This window comes from Lactuca sativa, chromosome 4 (genome assembly GCF_002870075.4).
Source record: "Lactuca sativa cultivar Salinas chromosome 4, Lsat_Salinas_v11, whole genome shotgun sequence".
NCBI classification, from domain to species: Eukaryota; Viridiplantae; Streptophyta; class Magnoliopsida; order Asterales; family Asteraceae; genus Lactuca; species Lactuca sativa.
Genome location: NC_056626.2, coordinates 77,261,546 through 77,282,868, shown reverse-complemented (window position 1 = coordinate 77,282,868; position 21,323 = coordinate 77,261,546).

The window sequence follows — 21,323 nt, the reverse complement described above, 5'->3', positions numbered from 1 at the left end:
CAAGCAATGTGTCCTCTGATTCATGTGAATCGGACTCCGTAGTTCTTTCAAAAACCAAATTGGTTCCCATCACTCCCAAATTTTCAAATCCATCCAAAGGACAATCCCCTGGATCCTCTCCTCATCCTAAGAGAAAACCAATGTTGAATAGAAATGATGTTGTAGATCCCAAGGTCGAAGCTAGAAATGCTTTCAAAAAGGAGGTTAAAACTAGACAAGATTCCAGATTCCTTGCTAATTCTAAACCAAGTTCATTCCGGAATCCTCGTGTCTTCACTTATAGTCAAAACTCCTTTGTTCCTACAAGAATCCTGAAGAGACCTTCCGAACCTCCTATTCGTTCAGAACCAAAAGAAGTCTATAGCTCCAAATTACCTCAAGCTCATGTTAATGGCAATGTCAAAACCATCCAAAATACCTCACCACCACCTCAAAATGTATCACCTGTCTTTATTGCAAAATCTGATGGCATAATTTTTAAACCAAGAATTTCAAAGAACAATGTGTTACCAAACAAATTCACAAGTCCAAAAATCACTGCTTCTAAATCTTCAAACAAAAATCTTGTGTGGAAAATCAAAACATCCGTTAACAAAGCAACTGTCTCGGGGATAACTAAAAGTGTCCATCCTTTGGATACCAAAGTTCAGAAGAAGTCAGTTCCTAACCCACAAATAGTTGAATATGACTACTGGATAGATGAAAAGACTTTAGCATTTTGTCTTTTTCCAAAGCACTCAAGAAATCTCACCAAAAAACAAGTAGTTGTTCGAAAGTCACAATTAAAGTCCAAAGTCCATGCCTATATCCCAAAATCTAACTCAGAGCCTAAAAGCTCCATTGTTCGCTAAATTTGCAGGCACTTTGTGCTTCGGAGCAAGAAACAATATGGTATATTGATAGTGCTTGCTCCATGCACATGACGGGGCAGAAGGACTTTCTGCGTGATTTAAAGCTTTCTCCAAATGCTAGCTATGTGACATATCGCAACAACTCCAATTCTCAAATTCGTGGTTACAGAACACTCACTAATGGAAAATTCTCTATTTCACATGTCGCTTATGTAGCTGACTTAAAACATAACTTGATAAGTGTTGCTCAGCTCACTGACTCAAACCGACGTGTGGAATTTTGCAAAAAATTCAACTATGTTATGACTGAAGACCGAAAAGAATGTTTGATAAAGTCTCTTCGCAATAAAAACATGTACCCTCTTGACATCAACATGATTATTGGCAAACCGTAACTCTGCCTTCTCTCCAAAGTTGTTCCTAACGTTAGCTGGTTATGACACCGAAGGCTCATACATCTGAATTTTCGGTACATGAATGATCTTGTCTTAGGTGAAATGGTAAGAGGCTTACCTCTTCTCAAGTTTGAAAATGATCATTTATGTGTTGCATGCGAGTGTGGTAAGCAATCAAAGAAGGGTCATCCTGTTATCATCGAAAAATCCATCTCTGATCCCTTAGAACTCCTACGCATTGATCTTTGTGGACCATACACTGTAGAAAGTCTTCATCATAAGAAATACATTCTTGTGATTGTTGACAACTTTACAAGGTTCGCTTGGGTCTTCTTCCGGAGGCTGAAATCCGAAATAGCCTCTGAGCTCATCAATTTTATCAAAAGAATAGAAGTTCTCATCAAGCTCCCGGTCAGAAGAATCCGAAGTGATAATGGTTCGGAATTTGTTAACTCCACCATTGAGAAGTTTCTCATAGAAAAAGGGATCAATCACAACCTCTAAGCTCCTTATACTCCACAACAAAATGGTGTAGTTGAAAGACGCAATAGAACACTTGTTGAAGCTGCTCGATCAATGCTAAATTATGCAAACCTGCCACTCTATCTTTGGGCTGAATTAGTATCCACTGCCTGTTTCACTCAAAATCGAAGCATCATTAATCGACGTCTCAACATGACACCATATGAAGCAATGAATGGTCGGAAGCCAACTATCTCGTTCCTACATGTCTTCGGATGCAGATGCTTCATCAAAAACAACTGTGATTAGCTTCCAAAGTTCCACCCAAAGCTGATGAAGCTATCTTTCTTGGGTACTCTTCAAAATCCAAGGCTTACAGAGTTCTCAACTGAAGAGCTCGTTTTCTAGAAGAAAGCTTTGATGTTACATTTGATGACAACTTCGTTCGAAATTCTGGCCCCTCTCACATCACTACTCACATTATGGAGTTTGATGCTCCTCCGCCAGGATGTCCGAACCCTCAAACTATTCTCGAAGTTGATTTTTAAACCCTCTTCGGTCCTTCCGAAACCGCTCTTGATTCCGAATCTCAATCAAAAGCATCTCAGATTCAAATTCCTCCTTCGGAAGCCCTAATTTCTCACAACATATCCGGTCCTCTTCCGAGCCTATCACCATTTGATTCCAAACCATTTCAACCTTCTCAGGTTGAGGGGGAGAATAATGCTAATCCCTCTCGTGAATCAAATGTGGATGGCTTCCAAAATGCAGCTGCTAAATTCGATGATTCCAATCCAATCAACAATGATGACAACGGAAATTTCTTTGAGTTCCCTTCTGATGATGATGTAAATCTCTCTGGTTCAGAAGTTCGAAAGGAGCATCATCCTCAAATGTAAATCATTCAGGGGGAGCAACTCAATCCTATTGTTGATATTGAATCAACCGCTGCTCAAGAACTTCCCAAATTGCACGTTTGGACCAAGGATCATCCTCCAAACCAAGTGATTGGAAATCTCAATGCTAGTGTACAGACTCGCTTTGCTTCAAGTATCCAAAATGAATGTCATTTCTCAGCCTTTATTTCTATGATCAAACCAAAATCCATTAAGGAAGCATTGGAGCATGCTGATTGGATCACAGCCATGCAAGAAGAATTGGCTGAATTTGACCGAAACGAAGTATGGAATCTTGTTCCTCTTCCCCCAAACCACCCTATTGTCGGCACAAGATGGGTATTTCGTAACAAACTAGACGATGCAGGAGTTGTCATCCGAAATAAGGCAAGATTGGTAGCTAAAGGTTTCACTCAAATTGAAGCTCTTGACTGCGACGAAACATTTGCTCCTGTTGCACGACTTGAAGCTATCAGAATCTTTCTTGCATATGCATCCTACAAAGGTTTCAAAGTTTATCAAATGGACGTTAAGAGTTCTTTTCTTAATGGTGAGCTTGACACTGAAGTATATCTTCAACAACCTCCCGGTTTTATCAATCTCTCATTTCCGAACTATTGCTACAAGCTCCGTAAAGTTGTCTATGGCCTCAAGCAAGCTCCTCGCGCCTGGTACGAGACCCTCACCGACTTTCTCAAACGCTTTGGCTTTCAAAGAGGAATTCTAGATCCGACTCTATTCAGAAGATCAAATGGAAGACATCTCATGTTGGTTCAAATTTATGTGGACGACATCATTTTTGGGTCTACGGACTCATCCATGGTTGAAGACTTTGCTAACTTAATTATCAAACGATTCCAGATGAGCATGAACAGATAATTAAGTTTCTTTCTAGGCCTTCAACTTAAACAAACTAACACATGCATTTTCATCCACCAAGAGAAGTATATTTCTGAGCTTCTCAAGAAATACTCTATGGACTCCTGTGCCTCAGCCAAGGTACCCATGGGCTTTAGTCACAAAATCTTTGCAGACCCTTTGGGTGTTTCTGTAGATGAAAAGAAGTATCGTGGAATGATTAGATCCTTACTTTATCTCACTGCAAGTCGACCGGACATAATGTTCTCAACATGCTTATGTGTCAGATTTCAAGTCAATCCGAAGATGTCTCATCTTTTGGCTGTGAAGCAAACTTTCCGATACCTCATAAGTACAAAGAACCTCGGAATCTGGTATCCAGCAAATGAAAGTTTCCTTCTGCAAGCCTACTCTGATTCAAAATATGGTGGTCTTCAAATCGATAGGAAAAGTACATCAGGAGGATGTCAATTCCTAGGTGGTCGTTTAGTCAGCTGGTCATCTAAGAAACAGAACTGCATTGCTCTCTCTACAGCCGAGGCTGAATACATTGCTGCTGCCAGCTGTACCTCTCAAGTTCTCTGGATGAAATCTCAACTCTTGGATTATGGTTACCGATTTCAACGCATTCCTATCTACTATGATTCTCAAAGTGCCATTGCCATCTCTCACAATGCAATTCAGCACTCCATGACGAAACACATTGACATTCGGTACCATTTTATTAAAGATCATGTTCTAAATGGCAATATTGAACTTATTTTTGTTCCATATGACGATGAAATTGCTGATGTGTTTACCAAAGCATTAGACGAAACCAAATTTAATGGTTTTCTGAACAAAATGGGTATGATGATGCCTGATCCTCAATTCTTTCAGGAGACATGTTCTCTTTGATGGAAGTATTCAAAAGAAATATATACTCCAAACTCATTTATTTTGCTTCAGAACTATTTTTCCTCTAAATACACAAGATCCTTTTACTTGTCTATTTTACTAATTATCTCTTAAGTTTCTTAAGCTAAACAGTTTATTCTCTTCTTCACCACGATCTGGATCGACCATCATCAGAATCACCTCTCCGGAATTTTCAAATCTAGTCTGGAATTTCAAAAATGCTCCAGAATTTTTAAATTTCGTCCGGAATTTTAAACTTGCTCCGGAACTTGCAAAATCCATTCCGAAATTCTCAAAATGTGCTCCAAAAATTCAAATTGTTCCGGATTTTCAAAATGTGCTCCGGAAATTCAAATTGTTCCGGAATTTTCAAAATGTGCTCTGAAATTCAAATTGCTCTGGAATTTTCAAAATGTGCTCCGGAATTTCAAATTGCTTCGGATTTTCAAATAAATTTCAAATCCTCTCCGAAACATTTCTCACTCCGGAACTGCCTCAACAAAATAAATTTAGAACTTAGCATTGTACCTATCGGATCTTAGTCATCCCTGATTTACTCATCCGTAATACCAAAAGAATTTATGATGAACCGCCAGCAACGGTTACTTTTCGGAATCCTTATCCCTTTCCCCTTGATCCTCTAGCCATGACTGTACCATCTCTAAAAGCAAACATCGTATCGCCGGTTGCTATTCCCATTTTCAACTTCGAACCACTCAACCGTTTACATTCCTGTCACCTCAACCCCCAAAAAAGGTATAAACTCATTTAATGCGACCCGTTTAACCTCGGATCCTCATCATTACTTTTTCGACCCGACCCATCTTCCCTTACCTATAAATACCCTCTCAAATCTTCACTTTACCTCTTTACGTTCACTCAACTGCAAATCTCCCAAAAACTCTCACTGTTCTTCGTGCTCTTCAAGCACTCATCACTCTTCAACAATGGAGTCCTCACAAAACCCAATCAAAACCGCTCCCACTCCCAAGAAATCGATCGCAAGGAAGAAGTCATCCAAAGGTTCTAAAGGTTCATCCTCTTCTGCAGATCAAGAACCCTTCCTAAGAGATATGACCCAACTGTTCTTTCTAAACCCATTAGACTATGATGAATCGATCAGAGTAATGATCGAGTTCATCGCTAATCACCCCATCTCCATCCCACTTACCAAAATCCCTGATCCACCACTACCACTTCATCATCTCCATCGTGCATTCACAAGTATCAAGTTTGAAGATGGAGTTCTGGAAACCACCATCATTGGAGATCACCCCATTCCCATCTACAAATCGACGTTTCTCAAGGCGATTGGGGTCAATCCTAATCCCAAAGGTTTCAAAATCGTTGAACCAACGACTGAAGAGTTCCAGACATTTCTGCGATACATTGGCTACATTCAAGACTATCAGGCAAAAGACTTCAAGAAAAGTGTTGTCTCTGGGCTATGGACTGCTTTGATGCATCTCATCATCCGCGGTCTATCTGGCAAGCACGAAGGTATGGACACCTTGAGTAAGGACTGGCTGAATGTCGTCTTCAACATCTACTCCGGACGTGATAACGTCGTTGATCTTCTTGAAGTGTTATGGCAAGACTTCTGCAAGTTTGCCATTAAGAGAAAACCAAATGAAATTTCGAGCCCTAGATTTTGGGCTCTGACGATCGAACAAATCTTCAAGGAACTCAATGTCCCATTCTGGTGAACACCATTCCTCCGGAGGTATGTTTTTCTTTTAAGCTCGTTAAGGCTTATAGAATTCCGGACCAATCTTCCTTTGGTCCGGTCAGACAACTTCCGAACCACATGTTGGCTATCATCCCTTCCGAATCTCCTTACTTGAAACAACACTTAGAGACTTTGGTTGTGTTCGAACCCACACAGCCTGCCCCGATCTCTGTTGAACCCACTTCAGAAGAGGGCAACCCTGACTTGTCCGGACGCAAACCCAAAAAATCAGCCAAGAGAAAGTCCTCTCCCTCCAAACCCAAGGCCAAAAAGAAAACCAAAGTCGGTGCCTCCTCTCAACAGGAGGGCACTCATGACATTCTGGCTGATTCTGGCCGTCTGCACACACCCCCTGCCCACTCATCCGAGGTACTCCTCGATGTTTCAACGTCACATGCACACACTCACGGGGAGTCTCCACATAATCCACCCTCACCCTCCCAAAAGGGTGATGCAGGTGTTGAACAAAGTTCCTTGCAGCCCCCTGGAACACACCCACGTGTCACTTTTCATAATCCTATTATTTCTTCCACACACACACACACACACACTCCGGAACCATTGTTCCGGACCCCAAGCATCTGGAAGATGGAGTGGTCCCTCCAACTTCTGATGCCCCAACTGGTCTGATACCCGGAAGGCGTACAGGACGAGCAGGTTCTAATGACCCTTTGTGGGAAGATTTTGTGAACAGGGCTGCATCACGGCGTCCGGATCTGAATCGAACTCAAGTGGAATCCACTTTTATTTCCATGAGAAATAGGGCCATTCAAAGCAACTTGCCATATGCTCCTACTGACGCTGAAGCTGATGATGCAGTTACTTCCACGCAACCTCCTATCACCACTCATCAAAGTGCTTTCCACATTGATCCGGAAGAAGAAATTTCCGAAGAGGTTATGTTGGAGGACAACGCTACAATGATTCTGGATGCTCATCTCATGACGTCCATTCATTACCAGTCTAAAGCATCTGTATCCAAGTCTGCTTTCGACTTCGGAACCTCCTTTACATCCACTCCGGACGATGGCTCCAACTCTCACCTTCAAGAAGACGATGATGCAGTCAAACCGGGTCCTTTCCCCCTTTCAGATACCCACCAGCCCCCTCTCCAACAATCAAACTTAGATTCCGAATGCTCCACTGGTGATCATGTTGACCCATTCGCTTTACTTGAGATCTGCACCAATGTCTATGACACTATGGCTAAAGTGTCCTCTGTGGAGACCTCTATAAACGAGCTGAATTCAAAATTGGATCAAAAAGTCTCCGGACTTGACTCAAAACTTGATGCCATTCTTCAGTCCCTTTCACAACAATCCGGACCATCCTCAGCCGAGAGAGAAGCCCATCTTGGCCAACTCATATCTATCTGGTTGAAACACACAGTTGAGCAGATTGATTCCAAATATGATGCTCTTGTCGACAACTACCTCAACACCATCTCTTCTATGCTCAAGGTTCATGACGACCTTGTGTCTGCTACCAACGATCTAATCAAGCTGACTCATGTTCGTCATGAGAAACAAATTCAAAGTTTAGAGAAGGAGACCCAGAAGAAGGATGAGATGAATTTGATCATCCAACAAGTCCTCACCAAACTCCTGCGCTCAACTTGGAACATTGTTGATGTTCTGAACATGAAGTTTGATGAGATGATCGAAATCCTTAGCAGCACCTTCAAGCATCTATCAGGACAAGCTCCCACCTCTGAAGCCTATGACACCCTGACTCTTCAACTCTCCACCGGTCTTCAGAATGTTTTCTCCAAACTTGATGACATCAAGAAGGATTTGTTTCTTGCACCGGTCTCTAGGGTCACCGATGCAAGAGGGGGACAAGGCCCAAGTAGGCAATGGAAGCCAGCCTCGGAATTCACACTCCGAGACGAGGACCTCGATTCCGAAGAGGACGTCCAACTTGTCTCCGGAATCCTAGGCATTATTGAGGGAATGACGAAGATGAAGACTACGATGTCTATGTCTCAGATGAAGCTCCCAAAGGGATTCTTGGTCTTCAAGCCCCAAAGCAGACTACTCCGAAAATCTTATCAGAAGAACAGAAGAGGATCTGGTCCACCGTCTCATGGCCATCCTCTCTTTTGGATGTTTTCGAAATGGCTGTTAAAATGGCTAAGGCAAAATCTGTGCTTACTGCTCAACCCTTCCGAGCCACTCCCTCCACGATGCCTTATGCTTCCATTCTGGAAGCAAAAATAGCCCCAATTGATTAAGGCTCTCGCCTTCGCACTCCAGATGACATTCCAGAAGAACCACTTCCAACTCCTACTCCGGAACTCGTCATTGACGAAAACATGAAGATGGTTATTAACGCACTTCAGAGAGACAAAGGGAAGAAACCGATGACTTCGAAACAACAAGCCCTTCATTTCGGACCTCCCCCCAAACAAAAATTTGGATGGTCTAAGGAACAGATTCAAAAGGCACTGGAGGATAGCATCTTGATTCAAGCATTGAAAGATCATCCCGATCCGATGCATGACATTTCTCCTCTGTGTCGTGAAGGAATTCTTCAAGCCAAGGACATCATCCTAACTCTCTACTATGACCTTCCCTCCCATGACAATGATCAACTGGATCTTCCTCTCTCTCTCTCTCTCCCTTCAGCAAGTTCTACACTAAGTTTGCTCCACTCCACCCCAACGACAACCCAGAAGTGATCATCTGGACCGTACGTAAAAGGCTCAAAACCTTTTGTGCCAAAAATGCTCTGCCCCTCAATGAAGTATGGACAAGAAAGAGGATCACTAAGGTTCATGGCTTCAGAAGAAAAATCTTAGTAAAATTTGAGCTGAACTGTCCTCTGTTCCGTTTCCATCTTTTCCGGAACAAACCAACTCCAAAGACTGTTACTGATGCGGATTTCCCTTCTATGAATCTGAATGACATCCTCACTCTTGTTGCATACTTCAGAGAAAACCAAAAGGATGACATCAATATGGGTGCATATCACTCTGCTCTTAGCTTTCTCAAAGACTATGTTGCTGAGTTTTGCAGATGTGATTACGAACTTGCTCACCTCTATGGAACCAAACAATTTGTAGCAAAAATTGACTTTGTTCTTTTGGAAGCTGAAATTCTTGTAGATGATCCGATCGAAGAACCGGTTCTAGGGTTTGTCTACACCACCAGAAGAACAAACAAGAAGGACTTCTTCCGAGTCCTTGAAAAACACCTGGTTCCTACCAAAGCTCTGCAAGTTCATTTCCAGGGCGTCCAAGTCTGATGCTCAGGAACAGGTTAAAGCAAAGTTTGTTAGTCAACTGACTTGGTACATTGCAGTGCGAGAATGGTTGTTCCGAGCATACACCTTCATCAAGGAAGAAATGAACTAAACCTGATGGATTGCTAAGTTCACTTAGGGGGAGATTGTTGGAACCTGAAAGTGAACCTCTAGCAATCCTAAGTATATATTCTAAAGGCTGTTGATTCCGAAGATAGATGTGATCCGGAACATGTTCATAGCTGGAGAAAAGGAGTGAAGAACCTTGAAGAAAACACATTCCGAAATTGATCCTGAAGTCCGGAATGCTTAACGATCTGGAACCAAACTTTCATCTCCGGAACATCACTTATTCAGAATGAAGTTATTTTGTCTTTTATGCGTTTATTACGTTTGTCTTGTATTTTGATGTAACGTTTCATAGGACTTAGTCTAATGTTGATTTAGGACAATCAGAATGTCAGAATTGTATCTTTTGTCCGGTCCTATGTAAACACCTGGGTTAATTCGCTGTAACATTCTCTCCTTTAAATATGAGCATTCAATATAAGTCAACAACGAATCTTTTCTCTCACTTTTGGCATTTATCTTTATCACATCAAAAACATTCTACTTGTTCATTTATTGATTTTTCCCTGATCATTATCTATTTATTCATACTTAATGTCTTGATCATTTGTTGAACTAATTATCTAAGACTTGACTGGTCTTTCCAGTCTTGACTTGAACATCTATTTGCAAGCAGACATTGATCTCAAGCATTCACTCAAGGTTTGAGTTCTCAAAGCTTGTCCCTGCGCATAGATCTTGTTCTCTCACACACTGCTCATTTCTGTAAGGTACCAGCACAACTAATCACCCAAGTTCCTGGAGTCGGGGTGGGCCAGGCATGTTATGGGTGTGGTGAAGCTGGGCACTACAAGAGGGACTGCCCTAAGTCAAGGAATGTTGGCGGTGTAGGAAGAGTGCTAGCAATAGGGCAGAACGAAGCAATAGCTGATCCCACGGTGGTTATAGGTACGTTCTCCTCAATAGCATTTATGCATGCATACTTTTTGATTGTGGTGTGGAGAGGAGTTTCGTGAGCCATGAATTCAAGCACTTACTTAAGCAAAATCCCCAATAACTTAATAAGATATTTACAATAGAAATGGCAAACGGTAAAATAGAAAGCACAAATGATATGTACATAGGTTGCACGCTAGATTTAAACGAACACTCGTTCCAAATCGATCTAATGTCGATCACTATAAGAAGCTTTGATGTCATCATCGGTATGGATTGGTTAAGCCTTCACCATGCCGATATACTTTGTCACAAAAGGTTCGTTCGCCTTAATCTGCCAAATAGCGAAACTCTTATCATTTATGGTGATAAACCCGGTACAAAATTACAAATCATCTCTTGCGTCAAAGCCAAAAAATACATGCGCAAGGAATACCACGCTTTCCTAGACCATGTGGTAGATAAGGAAAAAGAAATGAAAGACATCAAAGACATTCTAGACGTTTGTGATTTCCCCGACGTCTTCCCTAAATATCTTCCAGGAGTTCCACAAGAACGTCAAGTCGAGTTCAGAATCGACTTGATTCCCGGAGCTACCCCAGTAGCAAAATCGTCATACCGTCTAGCCCCGACAGAGATGCATGAATTATCCAGGCAACTAAATGAACTACTCAATAAAGGATTCATCAGGCCAACAAAATGAACTACCACGCATAGATGATCTGTTCGACCAAATCCAAGGAGCAAGCTACTTCTCAAAGGTCGATTTAAGATCCGAGTACCATCAGCTGCGAGTCTTGGAAGGAGATGTCCCTAAGACGGCCTTCCGAACTCGTTATGGTCACTACGAGTTTGTAGTGATGCCCTTTGGATTAACAAATGCACCGGCAGTGTTCATGGATTTAATGAACAGAGTATGTCGTTCTTTCCTAGACAAATTTGTTATTGTGTTCATAGATGATATACTCATCTATTCAAAGGGCAAAGAAGAACATAGTCAACACCTCCGACAGATCTTGGAAACACTAAGGAAAGAGAAACTACACGCAAAGTTATCAAAGTGTGAATTTTGGATTCGGAAAGTAGATTTCCTGGGTCACGTGGTCAACAAGGAAGGGATACATGTAAACCCTTCCAAAATCAAGGCAATCAAGAACTGGTCAGCTCCAAGAACTCCAACGGAAATCCGACAATTCTTGGGCCTTGCTGGCTATTACCGAAGATTCATACAAAACTTCTCAAAGATTGCCAAACCACTTACCACCCTGACTCAAAAGGGTGTAACCTACAATTGTGGAGAGAAGGAAGACGTTGCGTTCCAAACACTGAAATGAGCCCTATGCAGCGCACCTATATTATCCCTGTCAGAAGGAACAGAAGATTCCGTGATCTACTGTGACGCATCAAACCAAGGTTTGGGATGTGTTCTCATGCGACGAGGAAAGGTCATCGCATATGCCTCAAGGCAACTCAAGACGCACGAGGTCAACTACACTACCCACGACCTAGAACTAGGAGCAGTCGTTTTCGCCCTAAAGATTTGGAGGCATTATCTCTACGGCACAAAATGCACAATCTTCATCGATCATGAGATCCTTCAGCACATTCTCAACCAAAAAGAACTCAACATGAGACAGAGACGATGGGTTGAACTACCAAGTGATTACGAATGTGAAATTCGTTATCATCCGGGAAAAGCTAATGTAGTAGATGATGCCCTCAGTCAAAAGGAATACTCGGGCCACCGAGTGAAGTCCTTAACCATGACGACCCATTCACACCTATCCACGCAAATCAAGGAATCTCAAAAGGAAGCCTAGAAAATAGAAAATATGGTTGGTGAAGCCTTAAGAGGAATGGATAAGAATCTTGAAGTCAGTGGTGACGGAGTTCGTTACTTCATGAGTCGGATCTGGATGCCGAAATTTGGTGGATTTAGAGACGTTGTCGTGAATGAGGCTAATAAGACTTGATACTCCGTGCATCCCGATTCAGAAAAGATGTATCTGGACCTCAAGAAATTGTATTGGTGGCCGAACATGAAAGCTGAAATTGCTGCCTATGTAGGCAAGTGTCTAACTTGCGCCAAAGTCAAGGTAGAGTACCAAAAGCCCTCGGGATTGTTACAACAACCCGAAATACCCGAGTGGAAGTGGGAGCGGATAACCATGGATTTCATAACCAAGTTACCCAAAACAGCAGGTGGACTTGACACCATCTGGGTGATCGTCGACAGATTAACCAAATCCGCGTACTTCCTACCAATAAAGGAAACTAACAAGATGGAGAAACTAGCTCGAACATACATTAGAGAGATTGTACGACTGCATGGTGTACCAATATCCATTATCTCTGACAAAGATAGTAGATTCACCTCGCGATTCTGGCAGTCACTACAAAAATCTCTAGGGACAAGACTAGACATGAGTACCGCTTACCATCGACAAACCGATGGTCAGAATGAGAGGACCATTCAGACTTTGGAAGATATGCTAAGGGCTTTTGTGATTGATTTTGGTAAGGCCTGCGATACCCATTTACCACTAGTCGGGTTCTCATACAACAATAGCTATCACACTAGCATCAAGGTTGCTCCATTCGAAGCCCTCTACGGTCGCAAGTGCAGATTACCTCTGTGTTGGACCGAAGTAGGCGACACGCAACTAGTTAAGGGACAAGACCTGACAGAACTCTCACCGGCCCGAAAATCATCAAAGAAACGACCGAAAGGATTGTCCAAATCCGGGAACGACTAAAAGCTTCAAGAGACAGACAAAAGAGTTTTGCGGACAAAAGACAGAAGCCCTTGGAATTTCAGGTTGGAGATCGGGTTCTATTGAAGGTCTCACACTGGAAAGGGTTAATACGTTTTGGAAAACGTGGGAAACTAAATCCAAGGTATATTAGACCATTTGAGATCCTTGCCAGGATCGGCCCGGTAGCATACAAGCTTCGATTACCGTAGGAACTCAATCACATACATCCTACCTTTCATGTGTCAAACTTAAAGAAATGCTTGTCCGATGAGACCCTCGTTGTCCCTCTGGACGAAATCAAAATCAATGAGAGTCTCCACGTTGTGGAAGAACCAGTAGAAATCATGGATAGGGAAATTAAAAGAACAAAGCAAAGTTGCATACCCATTGTAAAGGTCCGTTGGAATGCAAAGCGAGGACCTGAAAACACCTGGGAGCGAGAAGATCAGATGAAACAAAAATACCCACATATTTTCCCTAGTCAATAAATACTTGTCTTAGAATAAATTTCGGGACAAAATTCTTTCTAACGGGGGGATGATGTGACAACCCGATATTTCAAGTCAATGTAATGACATAAGTCAAGTATTGTAATCTATTTTGAATTAATAAATAAAAAAAATAGCATCAGAAATGAAATGTTCAAAAGTCTCAATTGGGATACATAAAGTAATAGATATTGTAAATAGGTTTTCAGAAATATAAAGAACACAAAAGTCCGAGTTTTAACGAAGAAGTTATGACCAATCGAAAATCCGCAGCAAAACCAGTAAAACACTATTAAGCGTAAAACGCGAAATTTCAATAAAATACTTTTTTGCCTCGAGTGACTAAATGAATATCGTAGATATCATTAAACCGTGAACATACATAAAAAGAACGTCCAAATCTGACTTCGTATGAGGAAGTTAGGATTTTTCTAAGTTTCGGAGTAGCAGTAGACAACTAAAAACTCGAAATAGGGATCGAGCGATAGTTAGCTGACACAACCTAAACAAGAATTGAAGATCTCGACAATAGTAGTACAACAGTAAAAAGACAGACGAAAACGGACATCGGATGAAGAAGTTATGAATTTTTAACGGTCTTTTCCTGTCCCGGCCTATTAAAAATATATAATTAAAAATAAATTCAAAATTTGCCAATGAAGTCTAAATGAAAGTTGTAGATTATATTCTCACCTACGCGTGGATATAAAGAACGTTAAAAACGGAGTTCGTAAGCGAAAGTTACGCATTTTAGAAGATTGAGGCACAACCCGAGGGGGGTACGCCCGACATACGAGGGTACGCCCAGCGTAGCCATACGGGGCCTCAGATCAGCCACGTCTCCCCTACGCCCCTCTACCACGGTCCCATCTGAATTCCGGCGGACGAGGAAGGCGTCATGCATGACGTATGCCTCGCGTACCAGGGTACGCCCAACGTACGATTTGTGGATGCGTTACGCCCCGCGTAACTTCGGAGTACGCCAAACATACGAAGCTACCTCCACCCCTATAAATAAGGATGCGAGGGTGCCGACTCCATTTGCTAATTCACACCATTTCTCTCCCACTTTGTCACTTCTGAGCCCCTCGATACTACCCCGACGCTCCGGTTACGTATCCAAGTCCCGACGAAGGTCCGAAGCTCTGAAATACCCGAGAAACTCACTTCCTTCCGGTCGAAGTGCTGCCCGAGGGAAGTCTTTTTTTCTTCAAATCATCAATCTTTCCAGGTGAGTTCACACCCCCATATTTTCACGCTTTTACTATATTTTAGGGGAGAAATATAAGTGAACCGCAAGAAAAACTTATGTTAAAATGCAAATCGTTACATATAGTTTCAAATGCTTTATCTACATTTGGTGTATAAATGTTAAATACATAGAATAACATTTTTACAAATGTTATACTCTACATGCAAAGTTAATAACATATTAAGGTTTATCATTCAAATGAAATACATTTTTGGAAAACTATAATAGGTATAGTTTATGAGATATTCATGATATTTTACACTCTATAAACTCTATAGAAAGGAAATACTTACATTTACAAAAACAATGGACTTTTCATACGTAACTCTATTTGATACAAACTTTGTGAGGGATTTGACTTCACGTACTTTCTCGTACGCATTTTAAGTCCTTTATTATATACCATAATCTCTCGTAGGGAGAGCGTGATAGTTGTGTATAGATCTATACGGGATTGACAATCCTGCACCTAAACTGTTAGCTACAGTTGGATCAAGTCTGGGGTGACAAATGTCATATCATTTCAACGCCTGAAGAACGTTGTAACAGGCAGTCTGGTCAATAGTACGGTTATAAAACTCACATGAAGTATTAAGACATTTGATTTACGAGGCTATCAAACGCCTTAGTGATTATATATACATATATAAATCTACTTACACTACTTTAGGTATGGAAAATACTTATGCATTTCGTTTTCGAATCATTTAAAAACTACTATTCATTTATGGAAAATATTGGATTTTATAGATACAAACACAGTTATTTTATACAAAAAAGGCATACAATTCTTATACAAAAATGCTTATGAACTAACCAACTTAATTGTTGACACTTTTTCAAAACTACTTGTATTTCTCAGGGATTCAGTAATACAGGTAACGTCTGCTTTTGGGAAGGGATGCTAAGGCGTCAATTTCAAACTTATTATATCATTATAATGAAATTTCTTTTGAAACATGTAATACAATCAACAATGTAACTTTTTAAATTATATTTATGATGGTTGTGTTTGCTTTCCTTACTATTTATTTAACTGTTATGATACTACATGAAGTCATCCGCCCTCGAACGATTCCGTCGTTCTGGTTTCGGGGTGTGACAAGTTATATGGTTAAAGAACTTCATCGGTGATCTCGGAGTTGTACCAAGCATCAAAGAGCCCATGGAGATCTTTTGTGATAACGAAGGTGCAGTCGCACTGGTTATAATACCTAAGGACCATGGTAATTTGAGACACAAACTCAGAAAATACCGCTACATTTACATATAGTAGATGATGGAGACATCGTTGTGAATAGGGTATCATCTGTGGAGAATCCTTCTAATCCATCCATAAAGCCATTATCGAAAGAGAAACATGATCATCATGATAGGACCAATGACATGAGACTCAAGAATTATATTATGTAATAGTTTATTATATTAGTTTGATTTATTTAAAAACATATAGCATTATGGATTGTAACCGTTTTGATGTTTATTTCGTGGTGACTTAATAAATAGCTTGTGCTGCTATCAAAGTTGTGTTATTTGTTTATGTGTTTCTCTTTTGCATGTTTTGAACCCACTTTCAAAATGTTTAATTATATTCAAACATCCATAGTCGGTCAGACTCTAGGAAGTGAGTAAGTGATCTAAGACTGTCATGTGTATTAGTTGATTGGCCATTGAGAGTGGACATTGCATAAAGATTGCGCAAACACTCATAAGTACTTAACAATGAAGATTTTAAGTATTGGAACAACCCACACTTAGAGATTAGTTCATGGATCTTGTCATAAGTAATTATAATCTGATAATATCTTTTATTCTTCAAACCTAGATGAATATGAGATTTTGCTTATGAAATCTGTTGTGTACTGATTTGCTCTAACACTATCCGTAACTGGTAGTCATAAAGGGCATTTCCATGTATGATTAGATGAGTATATAAAAACTATGTAGTCAAAGTTTATTTGTTCCTTCTTGTAACTAGGAAGCAATATCTATGGGACAATCGATGATTTGATGTTGGCATCTGAAGTGCTTGGCTGAGCCCTAACTAAATTAGTGTGTTCCATTTAGAAGTTAAATGTGATAGTCAGAAATCTGTATCAGGAAACAGAATTCTGAACATTAAGATGGATTCTTATCGATGTCTCATGTGCATAGATATATCTAGAATAAAGGAATATTCAATTACGTATCTAAGTACTAAATTTTGATTCTGAAAAGAGTTTGGCGGTTGCATTGGATGACTACTCTCTATTGATTGTTAATGAAGTATTAAACCTGAAAAGTTAATGACTTGTCCAAGTGGGTGACTGTTGGAAATAGTTTCCAAGGTCATTAATTGTTTGGTAATATTTCTAATAATAGCAAGGTCCTTAACGGTTAGCCTCATAACACAATTAGCAATAAGGAAATGGATAAAAATAAGTTGTATTTTATTAAGTAATTAATAAATTAAATGGAAATTAATTTGTAATTGATTAAATAATTTTAATTAATTAAAGGGCTTAAATATTAATTAATTCATTAGAGATTAGTTTGAATATTCCAAAAACTCATGGAGCTTGGTAGGAGATGGTTATATTTATCCCTAGATAGGGATAAGACATGTTTTGAATAAGACAAAGATAAACCCTAAGAGTTTGTACCCCTTGAGAATTCATTTGCTACCTATAATTAGACAAATTAGATGATTATGGGTCAAACTCTAGTTATTGATTCCCTCTCCCAAAATTGTCTAATCTCTCTCTCTCTCTCTCTCTCTCCCTCTCTCTCTCTCTCCCTTCCTTCTGTGAAAATTATAACCCCTCGCGTGGGGTTATAAAATTTTCATAAAACCCTAGACTAAGGTTAATCCTTGTTAGCTTTTGGAGTTTGTGGGTCTGACTACGTTAGATGGATTCTACTTTGGGTCCTTCATCCATTGCAAGTTTGGGCAGTCACATGGTATCAATCGAAGAGCAAAGAGGTTAGTATTTCATCTTATAGTTTGATTTTTATAGTATGTTGCTATAACTAGTAAAACCTAGATCTTATGGTGCATGTACACTTAAGTAAATTTTGATTGTTTCCACTACCTTTAAAACTGTATTTGATGCTATTAAAACCCAACATCAATTTGATATGGTGTGTAAAGATCTAAAAGCCTAGATGAACCAAAACCTAATAATGAATAATGTTACTATGGTTAGGAGGGTATTTCTAATATGCGGATCCTAATGACTCAAGATTCCAATAATGCTACCACCAACAACTCCTTGTTGGATGATGATGATTATTATTCAGGTTGAATCATTTATCTCTATACTAATAAAAGAGTAATCATTTTGCCATGTGTCACTATATTACACATCTTAACTAATATGATGCCACTTGTCAATCTATTAGTTCTCCATTTTAAATTTATTAGGTCTCCTAATTAATGTGATGATATTTGTCAATGTATTTATTCTCCATTTTAAATTTTAAATTTTATATCATGGTTTTCATTAATTCACAAATAAAAAATGTCTAATATATATTAAAAATTAATTATATATATTTATTTGAAGCAACGATTATAATTTCACAAAACTAATATAAATATATCTTAATTAATAATTTATTTAAAATAATTAATTATTAATTTTGAGGTTTTACTATAAAATTTCAATTAATTTTATAACCATGATTTCCATGGGTTATAAACTAGTTAGGATATATATCTTCAAAATTTCTTCTTCTTAGGAGTCCGTTACCTTTTAAGTTTTAACCATTTTTCAAAAGATGAATATCATTCCAAAATTACCCTTACGAGTTATATTATAATAATTAATAAATAACAAATAGGTATTCTTCGCAATTTAAAGACAAAATTGCAAAAATGGTCCCTGTGGTTGTCAAAATTCTGCAGTTTTGGTCCAAAAAAGTTTGGCGGTGCATCAGTGGTCCAATTTCAAATACCTTATGCGGTTTTGGTCCCTATAGTTGGAATTGTTATGTGTTTTTGGTCCAGACCCAACATGAAATGACGAATATGCCCTTTGATAATTCTTTTTTTTATTTAGTTTTAATTTTTTTATTACTATTTTAATTAAAAAATAAAAATAAAGTAACCCTACCCCTCTCTCTCTCTCTCTCTCTCTCTCTCTCTCTGTAGCCATTCTCCAAACACCACCACTCAGTTTTGATTTAGGGATTTTGAAGATTGCTTCCAAAAATTTAACAAAGAACCATCGATGGACCACCCGATTTCCTCCTTGAACACCACTATTCTCATCACGGTAACCAGAAAACACCACAACCGGGACCATCCTTCTTTCTTCATCTCCAGAAAACACCACCAACGGAAACCTTCTTCATTCATCGGTGGTCCCGATCTATATTTTTTAGGGCTAGGGTTTCCTTGTGGTGACAAATGGTGATGGTATGCGACAACAATGGTGGTGGTCAGATCCATTGTGCAGAAGTTCAATCAAACACAGTAGAGCACCAGAAATTAACTTGAGAAGGTGAACGAGACGGAGCCCCCTATAGAAGAAGAGAAGAACGGTCATACACAAGCCCTAATTTTCAAAAACTGGTTCAGGAGGACTTGGAAGAAGCTCCAATGGCGGATGATGTTGATGGTGGCTTTAAAGAGCATGATTTTAGAGAAACTCCACCATTTTCGTCCATTAGAAGCCATGTTTCGATGAGTGGTCATAAGATATAGGAGAATGAGAACCAGAGGAGAACAGTAGAGGAGGGAGAAGTGACGAAGATGCTGGTAGTTGACAATGACGAAGGAGTTTGGTGTTCGTCTTCAGAAAATGGAAAAGGGGAACAGAAAGAAGAAGAAGAAGAAAAGGAAGAGGACGATTATAGGGGTTATGTTGGAGTTAAGGTGCTCGCCGGAGTTTTGGTGTTCGTCGGATATCTTGGTTTTGGATGAAACTCACACTTCCTGTTATGATTTCCGGTGAAAAAATAACATTCCCCCGTAAAGAAGTCTCCTACGTTTTCGGCGAAAATGGTGGGCGTCGGAGGTGGTTTCAGGCGAAACGGCAGCCACCGATGGTGGTTCTGGACAAAAGAGGGTTGCACCGGTTATGGAGGTGGAGTTGGTGATGAATGGGTTTTATGATAAAGATGGAAGAGTAGTGGGTTATATATTTATTTATTTAATTAATTTATTTTGTTTTAAGATGAAAAAAAATATATAAATTAAACTAATTAAAGTATTACAAAAAATAGAAAAAATAAATTATAAGGGTATAAAAGTAATTTCAAGTGTATAGGGACCAAAATCATTAAAAAGATTCAAAATTGGACCACTGTGCAACACCAAACTTTTTTGGACCAAAACTGCATAATTTTGACAACCACAGGGACCATTTTTGCAATTTTGTCCAATTTAAACCAATAATTGGACGTAGGGGGTACAGCTATTTTAGTTTGTTTTTAATCTTGTATCACTATCTCTTCAGAAAGTGTTTTTTTTTGGTTTCTCACTCAAAATATTTATCGAAAAAATTTTGAATTTTTATTTTGGCTATTACATATATTACGTTCCTGCAATATATTTTTCGGCATTTTGTTTTTTCTCATATTCATTAAACAAACAAGCTTCTTTACATTCAATGCTACGGTTGGATAAAAAACAAATATAATTTTGTATTAATTATTGTTTTTCATCCAAAAACCTTATTGAAGATCAATGGTAGTGTTCCGAAAACACTGTGATGAATTGTCAAACTGAAACCAAGAGTTGCAGGTGTAGAAGACATGGCATTGGTGAGGCCACGGTAATTTGAAATCGTAGTTCATATTTATTGTTAGAATGTTAGGTTTAAATGCAAAAAGTTACTTAGCTTCTTTAAGTTACAAGATTGTACTTTAAATTTTGTTTTCATTTCAAGACATTATATTTTGAAACGTTCTAACTAGTTATAGAATTGTACTTTAAATTTATTCTTATTGTTGTAATTTTCCATTGGTTATGATCATTTGGCCTATGTTTCATGTATGTAGTAATTATGTAGTCTAAGTACTATGATATTCTTTAACTGGTATACATAATGATAGTTTTTAAATTATTATGTTTATTCAATTCAAAATCAAGTTAGTAATCAAAGAGGTAGTAAGCAATTCAAAGATATGTTATTGTAGAAAAAAACATTTATCAATGCAACTTGTTTTCGTTTTACTTCTTACTCATTGTATTTGTATTATGATTACTAATTAAAATGAATGTATAAAATTAAGAAAAAAAAAAAAGAACTTACCGTTGTCTTTAACAGTCTATGATTGGAAATAATTGAATGTCGACATCCAATCTCTTTACCTTCCAATTATGGCATTTCACATTGGCTGCTTTTATTTCCAAATTAACTCTCCAATATCGTTACTTTCAAATTGTGGCATTTCACCTTGGCTTCTTGTATTCCCAAATTAACCCTCCAATCTTGTTACTTTCCAATTTTGGTATTTCACCTTGGCTTCTTTTATTCCCAAATTAACCCTCCAATCTTGTTACT